The 12,055-nt window shown below is 42.8% G+C and overlaps 1 protein-coding gene across 2 annotated transcripts in view; it reads right to left on the bottom strand.

Annotated features, from left to right (window-relative positions):
* Positions 1-7,444, bottom strand: part of MVB12B (multivesicular body subunit 12B) — a 236,524-nt gene extending 229,080 nt beyond the window's left edge. The window contains exon 1 of one of the 2 annotated variants that reach the window (XM_073600320.1): positions 7,318-7,444. The gene's annotated coding sequence lies outside the window, so the exon portion shown is untranslated. The remainder of the gene's footprint in view (positions 1-7,317) is intronic. The other variant, XM_073600323.1, reaches the window with a different exon arrangement.
* Between the last annotated feature and the right edge of the window lie 4,611 nt (positions 7,445-12,055).

Below are 12,055 nucleotides of genomic sequence, written 5' to 3'. Positions count from 1 at the left end.
GTGTATATATATCCCCAGAGAGCCCCCCACTTACATCAGGGTCCACAGAGAGCCCCCTTACATCAGGGTCCCCAGAGAGTCCCCCCTTACATCAGGGTCCCCAGAGAGTCCCCCCTTACATCAGGGTCCCCAGAGAGTCCCCCCTTACATCAGGGTCCCCAGAGAGTCCCCCCTTACATCAGGGTCCCCAGAGAGTCCCCCCTTACATCAGGGTCCCCAGAGAGTCCCCCCTTACATCAGGGTCCCCAGAGAGTCCCCCCTTACATCAGGGTCCCCAGAGAGTCCCCCCTTACATCAGGGTCCCCAGAGAGTCCCCCCTTACATCAGGGTCCCCAGAGAGTCCCCCCTTACATCAGGGTCCCCAGAGAGTCCCCCCTTACATCAGGGTCCCCAGAGAGTCTCCCCTTACATCAGGGTCCCCAGAGAGCCCCCCTTACATCAGGGTCCCCAGAGAGCCTCCTCCTGACATCAGAGTCATCAGAGAGCCTCCCTCTTTCATCAGGGTACCCAGAGGGCCCCCCATTTACATCAGGTTTCCCAGAGAGCCCCTCTTACATTAGGGTCCCCAGAGAGCCTCCCCCTTAAATCTGGGTCCTTAGAGAGCCTCTGCCTTAAAATCAGGGACCCCAGAGAGCCTCTCCCTTGCATCAGGGTCCCCAGAGAGCCCCCCACTTACATAAGGGTCCCCAGAGAGCCTCCCCTCCCCTTTGGGGACCCCTGCAGAGACTCGGGGCTATTGGCCCCAGATTCGGGGCTATAGCCCCAAAAGCCACCCCCTAGCAACGCCCCTGCTATAAACTATCGTGCAGGTGAGGTCAGAGGTAGCTTCCTCTTTGGGTTGTCTAGTAAACACCAGAATGCTCACTGCTAATTGCAGCACCCTCTGTCCTCTAGGCTGATCTCAGTCTCCAGCTGGTCAATCTGCTACTCAGCTCTGGACTTTAAACAAGATAACTGGACGGAGGTTTAAGCTCCCCTTTCCAGCAGGAATATCCCATCGCTTTGGACCAGATCTGCACCGTCATCCATTATATGGCGGTTTAAGCGTATTTGACTCACCAATTATGGCCCGTGAGTCCACCATTGCTGGTAAGAGTACCTCATCCTTTTCTATTGTTTGGGATTACCACTGTGAAGGAAACCATTTGAATATCATCTTGCCACTCAGAGCTGTTTGAGAAGCATATGAGAGATCTGTGCATATTAATATCTGTATTTTTATGAACTCTCCTTGATGTTCGCTACACAGACTTTTTAGTTTTGCACTCATTGATCGGTGCTTATAATTTATATATTTTTTGTTCATGTTTACACACTCTTGCACTGTAATATGTAAACCTTTATGCTGTATACATATGCAACTGTATATCCCATTTTTGGTCACGTTATCTATGTATATGTGGGCGTTTTGCTATATTAAGGGTTACACGTTCATTTTGATTTAGTTCTTTAGCTATTTTGTTAATATCACTATACCCTTACATCTATATTTGAGGTCACCTATTGCACTTATTACTAGATTTGTGCGACTTGAGTCTTTGACCCAGTCGCATTTCTTGCAGACTGGTATATATTTCACTATATGTTATTTTTTATTTTGGAGGGTCACTTCAGGTTGCTTTCTGTTACACGTTTTAGTTATTTAATTATTTTTACACTTTTAGCGCCACATTCCTATTTCCTGATATACCAATATACCTGGATTGCCCACTCCCTGGGTCCCCCCACCCCGTCCCCTCTCTTTGCCTCCATCCTCTGACCTACACAACTGCCATATTGTAATCTTGCAAAGTTGACAGCATTGTAATCTTACCTTTAAGGCTTCGACCTATGTTAGATACTTTTTGAATGATTGTACTTATTTTGTACTAACAACTGTTTGACGTTACCTTCTCTTCTGTATTTTTGAAATCTTTTAATAAAAAATACAATTTAAGAAAAAAAAAGAGAAAATACAGGGTACTGAAGTTTGTCGCCTTTTCACAGGCGCACAAAAATTTAAGGTTTGACATTTGCAACTTTGTATTTCATATTTTACCAAAATTTGGGAAGTTTATTGTACTAATATTCACTTCAGTATGGTTTTTTTTTTTTTTTTTTGTGTTAATTTATGATATACATGTTACATATCACCACACATGCCACAGTGAGAACAGTAATCCTAGCACAAGACCTCCTCTGTAACACTAAATTGGTGACCTATATGGGGCGTTTGAAGCGTTGCCTATTCAAATTATAGGGTACTGATGTACAGTATCTCACAAAAGTGAGTACACCCCTCACATTTTTGTAAATATTTTATTATATCTTTTCATGTGACAACACTGAAGAAATGACACTTTGCTACAATGTAAAGTAGTGAGTGTACAGCTTGTATAACAGTGATGCAGCTCAGTTTCAGGGTCTTGGCAATCTTCTTGTAGCCTAGGCCATCTTTATGTAGAGCAACAATTTCTTTTTTTCAGATCCTCAGAGAGTTCTTTGCCACGTGGTGCCATGTTGAACTTCCAGTGACCAGTATGAGAAAGTGAGAGCGATAACACCAAATTTAACACACCTGCTCCCCATTCACGCCTGAGACCTTGTAACACTAATGAGTCACATGACACCGGGGAGGGAAAATGTCTAATTGGGCCCAATTTGGACATTTTCACTTGGCTGTGTACTCACTTTTGTTGCCAATGGTTTAGACATTAATGACTGTGTGTTTAATTATTTTGAATGGACAGCAAATTTACACTGTTATACAAGCTGTACACTCACTTCTTTACATTGTAGCAAAGTGTCATTTCTTCAGTGTTGTCACATGAAAAGATATAATAAAATATTTACAAAAATGTGAGGTTTGCGAAATACTGTATGTCGCCATTTCACGGGTGCACACAAATTTATGGTTTGACATGTTGGGTATCTATTTACTCTGTGCAACCTCGTTTTTCATATTTTACCAAACATTTGGGTAATGCGCTCGTTTGCCCTAAAATTCACATTTTTTACTGAAATTGTGTGTTTGCTAGACTTTTGCAGTAATTAATCAAGAAATAAAAAGTAGGTCTTACTGTGGTTTTTTTTTTTTTTTTTTTTTTGGGGGGGGGGGGAGGGGGGCACTTCAGAATTCTCTGCCTATAGGCTCCTGAGATGTAAATCCAGCTCTGTCGATTTGACCTCACTAATGACTGGAAAATTAAACGAATGTTCCAAAAATTCTACTAGTGTTCAGACAGCTAAACCCTTTAGCTGTGGAGTGTTTTAAACACATTGGATGACTGGCAGCTGTCAGATGGAAGTGAAGGGGCAACTTCCACAAACCCCCACATGGCAACGGTCAGTCCTTTCCCCCGCGCATCCCTGCCATGTTTCCAGGGCCCTGCACCAGACCTGGGACCAGTATGGCGGGTGCTGCTTCGTGGAGCGGAAGGAGATCAGCAAACATCTTTTGCTGATCTCCCCCTTCCTACTAAGAACCCAGAATCTAGGTTTAAAAGATCACTTCTGTCACTTTCCCCGGCCAGTTTCATGAGAGAAGAAGCCAATGGAGCACAATCTGTGCTCCATTAGCTTCAATAGAGGGCAAATGAGACATCTAAAATAACCCCGATGTCTCTCTAAAGACAAACTTTCACCAAAAAAAAGGTTTTTTTTGTCCGTGTGATGGAAAATAGGGTTTAGTGGAAAAAAAAGTATAAAAATAGTTACACCCAAGCACCTAACCCCCCCAAAAAAAATTCAAATCCCCCCCTACATATGACCATAAACAAATGCATCAAGGGTTCCTACGCACAAAAATAGTGATTGTGCTACACATTTTACATATCACTGTGCATGCCAGAGTGAGAGCAATAATTCTAGGGCCATTATGCACAGTAGGGCTGGGGAAAAAATCGATTTGAATCTTGAATCGAGTTGAGAGGTCAAATCGATTCAAATTTTCAGCAAATTAATTTTTTTAGAGGGTTTTTTTTTTTTTTTCACCAGGACCGGCGCTGACACCGCGCCGGTCCTGAGGAGCTGCGGGCAGAAGTTTTTAGGCGAGGCTTCAGCCTAGTCCGCGAGGCCAGACACCGTGGACTAGGCCCAAGCCACGGCCTCGCCTAAAAACTCCTGCCCGCAGCTCCTCAGGACTGGTGCGGTGTCCATCAAAAAAAAAAAAAAACTTGATTCGAATCGTGAATCGAGTTTTTTTTTTTTTTTTTTTTTTTTTTTTTAAAACCGCAGATGTTTTTTTTTGGAGAAAATCGCCCAGCTCTAATGCACAGTTAACTCTAAACTAACGACCTGTAGGGGCTTTAATTAAAGCATTGCTTATAGAAAATTTAGGGTATCGTGGCACATTTCATAAGGCTCAACATGTTTGGTATCTATTTAATCAGCATAACTTCACCTTTTATATTCTACCAACAAATTTGGTAATGTGTTGCAAAAAAATGTATTTTTTACTGAGATTTTGCGCTTGATAAACGATTATGCTAATATCGTTGACATTGACATAAAAAAATTAGAGCTACCACCATTTTATTCTCCAGAGTGCTTTCAGAAAATATATAATACATAATATTTTGGGAGTTTTAACTAGTCTTCAGGCTTAAGGCCCTCAATGCGTTCTTTTCCTGTTTTTTTATGCGTGTTTTTGGAGCAGCACAATTAATTTGAATGAGCCTACCTCTGCTTTAAAAATGCGCCAAAGAAGCTCATGTATCAAACTTTGGCACTGAATCAAGCGCATTTTGTTAAGTGCAATTTTGTGCATTTTTCTCATGGAAAATGCACAACTGCTACTTGCATTTGGGGTGCCATTAGGAAATACTGGCACTGCAAGTGTGTCGCAGGTTTCAACACATTTTTCTTGCATTTGTGGAAATGTGGGCAGAAATGCATATTTCGGCCCACATTTTCACCACCCAGATGTGGACAGGGCCCTAAATTATTTTTAATGGTGGTATTGCCTGTGTAACACAACATGCCTGATTTTTTTTGGGGCGATCAGCAAAAAAATCAGGCTTACAGGTTGCTGTCAGAGAGCCATTGCCTGGTTTTGGCAAGTGGTTGAAACAAGATAAAAACGCATCTCAACCACCAGAGGTCTAACTAGAACCTTCAGGGCCCTGGTGCAAGAAACCATGAACGACCTCCGCGACCATTGGGACCCTTTCCATTGGTCCCCAGGGGCCATTTCCATAGATCCATGGTGTCCTCCTCTCCAAGCTGGAGACCCTTCCCAGTTCCCACTGATCCCGGGGGGCCTTTTACTCCCGTTGTGGAACCCTTTGCTTTTCTATGACTTTTCTATGATGCGGTTCGAGTGCTATGTTGAATCACAAACGTAACCTTAGGGTCGGTTCACACAATTTTTTTGATAATTTTCTATGCATTCCAGTGCGTTTTTGATGCATTTTTAATTTGTTCCAGTTTACAGGTTTTATTTTTTTTGCTTGTATGCATTTTAGTGTGCTTTGTTTGCATTTTTATGTGTTTTCAATGCATTCCAGTGCATTTTTTTTTCTTCTTTTTTTTTTGCCATAGCTTCCTGTTTTTCCCTATTATGTATTCCAGTAACTTTAAGTATTTTGCCATGACCCAGATGCACTCCATGCAGAAAATATGCAGCCTGTTCTACTTTTGACTGCACTGGAATGCACTACACTGGGGTGAACTATGCCTTTGGAATCCATGTTAACCACTGTCCATGCATTGATGCAGATTAAAAACGCACTGGACTGCATATGGTGTAAACTGGCCCCTATGCCTGGGGAAAAATAAAGGGTGATTTACTTACCCGATCCTCTGCTCCTCCCCACAGCTAGACCAGTCCCTACAACGTCTGCACCCCCACACTGCACCGGTCCAGATGTCTGGTGCATTTACTTTTTTGTGACTTTGATGCGATTTGAGTATTGTAGACTGCAATTTTAAATCACAATAGTCGCAAGGAAGTCACAAGAAAATCACAAGCCAGTTGCATGACTTTAGGGTTGCAGCAGTGTGAACCAAGCCCATGTTTTGCAGTGGGCCTTCTGTATTGGGCGCCCCCACGGTCGTGGAACGCCAGGGCCCAGTCGCAAGTGCAACCTTTGCGACTCTGTCAAATGCCTTCTTTTGATGCCTGACAAGGGGTGATTGGGATTAGATATTTAATAACCTATCAAGCCACAGCACATATCCCATACCTCCCAACATTTTGAGATGGGAATGAGGGACACCTACTAGAAAATGTATGTAGGCATAGGACACTCCCCCTGCTACACCCACTTAAAGGAGAATTAACCAAAAAAAGTTTTATTAAATCCACAAGTGCTTTTTTACCACTACTGTTCCCTTATATTGGTTTTTAAAATTTACAAATGCAGCAGTTTAGAAATCGGATGAAAGGTTTAGCACTGGGAAACACTTTTTGAAAGATAAAAATTGCATTTTATATACAACTATATAGATCAGACCAAAATGAGGGACAAATGAGGGGGAACGCGGTACAGAGGGACATTGCTCCAAATCAGGGACAGTCCCTCGAAATCAGCGACAGTTGGGAGCTGTGCATACCCAGCACTGGAGTACTGGCTTCATTTGACTCGGGTTTAGTTTGCCCTTTTTTTCTACCCATATACTACTCTACTACGAGTAGCTACAAATATCTACTCTAGGGGGTTGATTTACTAAAACTAGAAAGTGCAAACTCTGGTGCAGCTGTGCATGGTAGCCAATCAGCTTCTAAATTCAGCTTGTTCAATTAGGCTTTGATCAAAAAACCTGGAAGCTGATTGGTTCCTATGCAGAGCTACACTAGATTTTGCACTCTCCAGTTTTAGTAAATCAGCCCCTATATCTTAAATAGTTGAGGTCTGTCTAAAACATGAAGCAAGTAAATTGGGTATCTGTGAATTATCCACTCAAGCATGTATATGTGGGAGGTTAATTATTTTCTAATGGTACTTAATGCAATAGTCCTCAATCTACAGTGTATATATTGTGGTGCTCTTTCTATTCTAAAAACCTAGGATGTGATATCATAGTAACTCTGCTCTGCATATCAATCAGATTCTAACTTTCTCTAGATTAGAAATGATTGCTAACACTGGAACTGGACAGACGCTTTATACTCTAATATATGCAGTTCAAGTTCTGACAGTCCTTGTGTAGGATTGGATGAAGTCATTACCTCTACAGTGTATGGTCTCGAAATGAAGCTAGACCTGTCAGGATACATTAATCTCGGTCTATCAATCCTTCTTTGTGTTCTAATGATTTTCCAGGTTTGGTAACTAAAGAAAAGATAGTCTAAACTTCTAAAGTAAACCCATCCTCAATATTTCGGCTTATACTCACATTTTCCAGTGGTGGTCAAGGTCACAAGAAAAGTTCTTATGGTCCCTCTAGAGCAGAAGCAGTTAACAGTGTCCAGTCTTGTAGGCTGAACGGCAGGAAATCTCTCTAAGCTATTATAGGGCCATCTGTGGGGGCTGGGGCTGTGTGAGAGATCCTATTCATGGTAGTGACTACACACCCCAGGCTCAATTCTTCTTTGTTCAAAGTCAGCAATCACACTAGCATCACAACAAAGCAGGATGCTTTCTAACGAAGACCCTCAAGATTAGCCATAGGCTTGTAATGATTTTGTCCTGATTTCATATAATAAGTTCAAGCCTGTGGGCAGTAGAAGATATCCCTAGGACTAGGTGAAAAATTTGAGGGGTTGAAAAACTTTTGGACTAGTTCGAAAACCGTTTTTTTTATTGTTTTTCCCCCAAAAAAAGCTGTCACCAGGAGATGTTTGTCTGTGCTTCTTCCTAATCCCCTTCCACTGGTTCTGTGGCTTGCACTCAGGTGACACAACCATGGCCAAAAGGTGTCAACTGATGGTTGGCTCATGCTTGCAAAATCCAGCTTTTATTTGAAGGCTATGGTCATATGATGGAGGGGAACGCTGAAGCTAAAGTTTAGGTATGGCTTTTATTGCATAATTACATTGATCCAGCTTGGACCATTAAAAGTATGTACTGTATATGCCATGCTTGACCAAACCCTGTGGAAACTGAAGGTCAAGGTAGTAAGCACCACTACTACAGGGATGACACTAGCTTTAGGGTTCTGTGCCGAGTGGCTGTCCTGCTGCTTACTGAACACAGTGAGTCGCTTGCCTGGCATTCAGAGGATGCTTTGCATTATCTCAGCATTCTACCTTTGTACAAGGTGGACATAATCGGCCCTGCTTCTGCTTCCCCACCTTGTTCAATCAGAGAACGCTTTGCATTCATTGAGAAGAAGCTAAATGTTCGTCAGCACAAGTCTGATCATTGGAGGATAGACAGGTTCTTATCCTAGCACAGCCAGAAAACTGACCACCAGGGATGAGCCGAACACCTCCGGGTTTGGTTCGCACCACAGCACCGCAAACAGGCAAAAAATTTGTGTGAACACCGTTAAAGTCTATAGGACACAAACGGGAAAAATCAAAAGTGTTAATTTTAAAGGCTTATATGCAAGTTATTGCCATAAAAAGTGTATGGGGTACTGCCCCAGGGGACATGTATCAATGCAAAAAAAAAGTTTTTTCAGGAGCAGTGATTTTAATAATGCTTAAAGTGAAACAGGTCCCCTTAGTCTGCCTGTAAAGTGGCCCATCTCTCTCATGTGTTTTACTGTGCCGCAGCAAAATGACATTTCTAAAGGAAAAAATGTCATTTAAAATTGCTTGCGACTGTAATGTATTGCGGGCTCCCGGCAATATAGATAAAAATCTATGAAAAGATTTTTATATACATATAAATGTGTGTGTATATATATATATATATATATATATATATATATATATATATGTCCATACCAGGCCCTATGGGTCTGGTATTAATATTAAGGGGAACTCCACACCAATTTTTTTTTTTTAAATGGCGTGAGGTCCCCCCAAAATCCATACCAGACCCTGAGCAAGCAGCCTGGTAGGCCTGGAAAGGGGGGGATGAGCGAGCGCCCCCCCCCCCTCCTGAACCATACCAGGCTGCTTGCCCTCAACATGGGGAGGGTGCTTTGCGGTTCCCCCCAAAACGCATTGTCCTCATGTTGATGGGGAAAAGGGCCTCATCTCCACAACCCTGGCCATTGGTTGTGGGGGTCTGCGGACGGGGGGCTTATCAGAATCTGGAAGCCCCCTTTAACAAGGGGGCTGTAGATCCCAGCCCCCCCATGAATTCACCCCAAAAAAGTGTCAAAAAGTAAGAACCACAAAAGACAGTTTTTGACGATTCCTTTTAAGTAGTGGAATTGTTCACAAAACACATCGTGGGATCTTAGGTCTGTATGTCTGTACACGTGTGTAGCAAGATCCCTGGCCTCCTTTAGTCTGAGAACCTTCAGAGCCAAAACCTGCTGACAACCTTCCATACAGAGTGGCTTGTAAGGCAGAGTGGGTGTAATGCAAGATAGATTCATGGGCGCCAGACACTTCTTGAATACAAAGATTTTATTTCTCTTAAACAGAAATTTGGGAGAGAGGGTTTAGGGCCTGGACAACCTTAGGTAGTTGCAATGTTAATTGGCAGACTCTGAGACTTCTATAGGCAGACAGCCATGCAGGGAAAGGCATCCAGCAAGACACCACAGCTGCATGTGTAGGAGTGCTATCTCCTTGGCAACAGTCTTTAACAGTTTCTAACACAAAGTGTAACGGTTCCTTCACTTCCGCTACAATTACTCCTTGTAGTTCAACTCACTGAGCTCCCAGTCTCTCTCACTATACTAGATGATTCACTGCCACTGAATCCCTTGAGCTCCTCCAATCTTCAAGGTAGCATCTTTCTCAAGTGTCACACCCATTTCTCCGCTGGGTCCCTAGATTGGCACTCCAGATACTAATCAAGCTTCACCCCACTGGTCTGCTCGGTTCCTAGCTTGACACACAAGGCTGCTCTGCAAGCGTCACCTCCACTGGCTGGGTCCTTGGCCTGATACCCGACTGAAGTTTCCCGATTCTTCATCGTCCCCGGTTGGTGAGAATTCTGCTCCGGTACTTGGTTCAGTTTCTCACTGTGGTCCCTGGTAATAAGGCGGTTGGTCCCTTAGTGGCGACAGCTTCCCCTCTACCTCTGATCACGAAAGGTTCTCCGGCCATCAGAATCATCAATTCTGGTTGGACCGCAAGCCGCAATCTCAACCCTGCGCTGCTCTCTTGCTTCTGGATAGGCCCTCAGACAGCCTAGCAGCCAGATGTCCCCGGGATAGGCCCAAACTCCGGCATAGCAGCCTGGGCAATACAACACACATCCACCCAGACAGCCATCCGGGTGGCACAGAACAGCAATCACCTGTCTTTACCCAAATATATAGGTTCTCCCAGCAGGCCAAGGGATTAAAGAAAACCCCAGCCCATTGGCTGATATATCTCATATACTTATAATCTGACCTTGTATTGCCCTTGTCTTATCTAATGCCACCAAGTGCCCGGCCACCTAGTGGAAAAAGAGAGAAGTGCAGCATTTACAGACTTGGGGCACTTTCACACTGAGGCGCTGCTGCGTTGGCGGTAAAGCGCTGCTATTTTAAGCAGCGCTTTACCGTTGTTTAGGGTGCTTTTAACCCCCGCTAGTGGCCTAAAAAGGGTTAAAAGCACCCGCAAAGATGCTTTTTTAAGCGTCCTGCCAGAGCACCGCTCCAGTGTGAAAGCCATTGGGCTTTCACACTGGAGTGACAGAAAAGGCGCTTTACAGGCGCTTTTCTTTTGGCTACTCTGCCATAAAGCCCAGCTCTATGGAGCGTACAGCTTATTGTCATCCTATGTACAGATACACCAGTCTCTGCTGTGGAACTCTGCAGCTCCTCCAGGGTTACCTTAGGTCTCTGTGCTGCCTCTCTGATGCCCTCCTTGTCCGGTCTGTGAGTTTTGGTGTGCGGCGTCTCTTGGCAAGTTTGCTGTTGTGCCATGTTCTTTCCATTTGGTTATGATAGATTTAATGGTGCTCCTAGGGATCATCAAAGATTTGTATATTTTTTTTTATAACCTAACCCTGACTTGTACGTCTCATGTCCCTTACTTGTTTGGAGAGTTCCTTGGTCTTCATGGCAGTGTTTGGTTAGTGGTGCCTCTTGCTTAGGTGTTGCAGCCTCTGGGGCCTTTCAAAAAGGTGTGTATATGTAATGACAAATCATGTGACACTTAGATTGCACACAGGTGGACATCATTTCACTAATTATGTGACTTCTGAAGGTAATTGGTTGCACCAGAGCTCTTTATGGGCTTCATAACAAAGGGGGTGAATACATACACACATGCCAATTATCATATTTTTTATTTCTGAAAAATATTTTTATGTATATATTATTCTAATTTTACTTCACCAACTTGGACTATTGTGTTCTGATCCATCACATATAATTCAGATTAAAAAAACATTGAACTAAAGGCTGTAATGTAACAAAATAGGTAAAAAGCCAAGGGGAATGAATACTTTTGCAAGGCACTGTAGCTATACCTGGCAGGTAAATTTAGAAGCAACCCTGCTTATTAACCCTATTTATTTTGCAAGCATGACAATGTCCTTGTGACTATCGGAGATGTTGTTAGGGGCCCTATATTGGGTTCTTGAAGTACATTTTATATATAGCACTTTTTTAATGTTTACCTTTTTTTATATACAAATGATTTTGTACTGTATAACATCAATGATGTTTTTAAATGTTTTCCCACTGATGTAGACTCCTTGTATACTTTTTAAAAGTTAAATTTATTTTCAATAGTCAATAATAACCTTTCCCTACTCTATCTGTAAATGTATGATTAGCCTAGAGTTGGGCTTTAGAGATAAAAAAAAAAAAAAAAAGGACAAAATATGATTCCTATGGCTTAATATTGTTAGAATGTATTCTGAATTACAGTTTTGTCTGTACAGATTAATCCTGAAACAACCCTCGGTCTTAATGCCAGCCATCTGCATGAGCCCTAAAAGAGCAGCTGGGCCTCAGTTTATGGTATCTTTTGTCTTGCTCCGTGAACAATTCTCAGGGCTCAAGCTATCAGGTCTATACAATGCTATTAGCTACAGTATTTAATGAATATTAAGCATCCACTACATAA

Source organism: Aquarana catesbeiana, linkage group LG09 (genome assembly GCF_042186555.1).
Source record: "Aquarana catesbeiana isolate 2022-GZ linkage group LG09, ASM4218655v1, whole genome shotgun sequence".
Lineage (NCBI taxonomy): Eukaryota > Metazoa > Chordata > Amphibia > Anura > Ranidae > Aquarana > Aquarana catesbeiana.
Note: the sequence above shows the minus strand (reverse complement) of the source record. Positions and strands in the feature narration are given on the sequence as shown.